Genomic DNA, 3,215 nt, shown 5'->3' on the forward strand with positions numbered 1-3,215 from the left:
GTACAATAATCATCAGACGGATCGGCACGCCTAACGTCTTAGGCATAGCGGTGTAGGAACAATAATATATCTCTAATAGTAACCTCTTTCCGGACCTCGAACTATGGTTGGTCGAAGGCTTAGTCGAAGGTAGTATCAAGCATATCGCTAAGGTTGGCTGGTGGGTTTGGGAAGAACCCGGCTGCAAGGGCCTCGGCTTCTATCTGTAGGTCGTGACATCTGGTTGGCCAGGGACTCCATAGAGTGGTAGCAGTCTCGGTGGCTCGGTAGGTAGGAAGCTCTTTATACGTGCCCATCTTTCCAACTTCCATAGAAGGCTGGAATTTGCCGTAGCCTTCTGTAGAGTAGACCTCTAAGACCTTGTCTGGGCTAGCCGTATGGTCGCTGACTATGTATAGAGGCTCTGGTTGAGCCTTCGTTTGAGAAAGTCCCCTTGTGCCTGTTTATAGGCCCTTTCGGCCTTCTAGCCTTTCAAGTAGCTTATTGGACCTTCTGGGTCCACCAGTGGGCTTGGAACCCCTGTTTGGCTTTTATGTAGCGGTTCTGGCCTTTGCAGTTCTCTGAAGTTGGCCTACTAACCAGTCAAAAGCCTTTAATAGGCCCTCTATTATCGGCGCCCTGGCTAACAGCCCTTATGGGCCTTGGTCGGCAAGGCCTATAGCCCTTGGCAGAAGGGCTGCCTCGGCTTCTACCCTCCTCCTATCTATCTTGGCCCAGCATCAGCCTTGAGGTGCTGGGGCTTTTTTCTGGGGCGTTTGGTCAACTTCGAGGACTTATGGGTTGTGATCTGATTTGCCCCGCTCCTGGTTGCCGTAGTAGGTCGTTCGTAGGCCTTTAGAGGCCAACAATGGTCAATGGTTGAGGGTCTACCTCTCTGGGCCCCCTGTGGTTCCCTGGTTGTGGTGCTCCAGGGGGTCCGAAGATCGAGGTCCCACTATGGGGCTAGCTGTAGTAGGTCCTCAGCTTATTGTTCCTCCCGGCTATAGTAGTCCACAGTGGGTGGTGTAGGTTGAAGTTGCCCGCAAGAACAGTAGGTAGGCTCGGTTTAGGCTTTCTAAGGAGGGCCCCTGGGACCTCCTTTAAATCTGGAGGGTTATAAATTGACAAGACCTCTAGGCCCGGATCAGAGCCTATAAGCCGAGCCCAGCACCACTTATCTATAGCCTTGTAGTTCTAGAGGCTTGGTAGGAGGCCCTTGGTTATATAGAGCGCTGTTCGGCCCTGTGGCGAGTGGACTAGGTGGTACTTGCAACTCCTGGGGCAGTAGGCTGATTTGGTTTGCCGGTTGATCCAGGCTCTTATATCGCTAGGATATTGTATTCTGCCTCCTCGAGTAGATCTGTAGCAATTGCCGGTTGCCTTCGACGTTCCAATTGAAGATCCTGTACCTCGCTGCCGCGAGTTCTGTTCGTAGCTCCTTGAGCTACGTCTTGACAATCAAGCCTGCCCGTACCTGACGGAATAGAGCCTAGACTGTAGCTTGGCCCGAATACGATAGTCATTGGATTGTCCGCCTGTCCCGCCGTGACAGCTTGGATGGTCTGGTCTAGGTTTGATTGGCTGGTTGGAAGGCTAGACGGTAGGCTAGAGGGCACTGTAGCTAGTCGGGCCTGACGAGGGTCCCAGCCGGCTACTTCTATATATATTGGTCCTCCCTCTTTTCCTTTTCCCAGTCATCTCTTGGAATCCGTCGTCTTCCCGTGCCGCCAGTGTAGCTTGGCTAGCCACGAATGTGAAAGTTGGGCCAGCTGGCCTAGCTGCAGCCTCAAAAGTCCTTGGTCGGTGTGGGTAGGCCTCTTTGGCTCCTCCCTAGCCTTGGCCCCCTGTGGGCAGGCCCTAGACAAGGCTGTGTAGGGTCCTTCACAGGTAGGGCACCTTGTAGGGTGATCGACCACTATGGGGGGCATAGGGATTCCCAACCTTCCCGCCTTCGCCGTGAGCTTTAGTTCCGCATCCTGGGCATAGAGCCTCTTTCAGCGGGCAATGCCGCTAAATATGACCCTATTTCCAGCATTTGAAGCATTAGGTAGGGTCTAAGACGGCCCAATATAGCTCGCAGTCCCAGTCTCGAGACCTCCAAGCCACTCCGTTGTCACAGGCCCTCCTAGCCTCTTCCTAATTGCGTAGGGCTACTCTAGAACCGTAACCTTTATCTTCTTCGGGTAACTTATATATAATATAATATCAACGGAGACCACGAAGGTAACACCGTTCTTCGCAAATCACAGCCATAAAGCAGATTTACACTAGGGACTCAAAGAATTGGTTCCTAGGGCAAAGGTCAAGGCAGACCAGATATATACGTCATGTATGATGCACAAGGAAGAACTTAGCTTTTATTAGAGCTAGAATGAAACGATTCTATAATAAACATAGGTCGAGAGACCTCGCCTTGAGAAGGGAGACAAAGGCTATCACATTTTGCAGAATCCTTGCATAAAACAATCAAGCAGGAAGCTCGACTTTTAGGAAGATTAGACCATTTAAGATCCACAAATGAATTTCGATATCTAACTATCGACTATCATTACTAGCCACGATAAGGCTAAGAACGAATTTTCTCTATATTTCCCATTTAGAACTAGCATCTCATTAGATACGACTTATATATTATTGTTCCTACACCGCTATGCCTAAGGCGCTAGGCGTGCCGGTCCATCTGATAATCACTGTACAGGAAAACTGTATTAGTTGCCCAACCTGTTGAAAAACCCATACCACACTACGACGTCCAAGATATTCCAGGTCTATATATTACATAATTAACTCGAGTGTCTCGTGAAATAGCTCGATTTTAGACCTGAAGAAAACTTGTAGCGACCTACTACAAACCACTACTACCCTAAGAAAGTTAAAGGAGCTCCACTAGAGGAACCCTAACCGACTAAACACAGTGGACCACTATAGATAACCTGAAATTAGCCAATAAGGATGGTTCTAGTGGAACCTTAGGATAAATAGAATCCTTTAATAGCATGAATGATAGTAATAGCCGAGGAGGGGTAGTCGGGGATATAGGAGGATTAGTCGAGGCCTTCAAGGCCGCTAACGCTTCTACTTCCTTACCCTCAACCCGCTCTAACTCCTCTATATTGTCGATACCCTATATAATTGCCTACGATATGTTCTCCGACTATATTCGTCTTTAAAGTTGCAACCCATTAATCTTGCCGTCTAAGGCTGTATGCTCCGCTTTGGTAGCGGCTATCTCGTCG

The sequence above is a fragment of the Parathielavia appendiculata genome, assembly GCF_033297405.1.
Source record: "Parathielavia appendiculata strain CBS 731.68 unplaced genomic scaffold N657scaffold_5, whole genome shotgun sequence".
NCBI lineage: Eukaryota > Fungi > Ascomycota > Sordariomycetes > Sordariales > Chaetomiaceae > Parathielavia > Parathielavia appendiculata.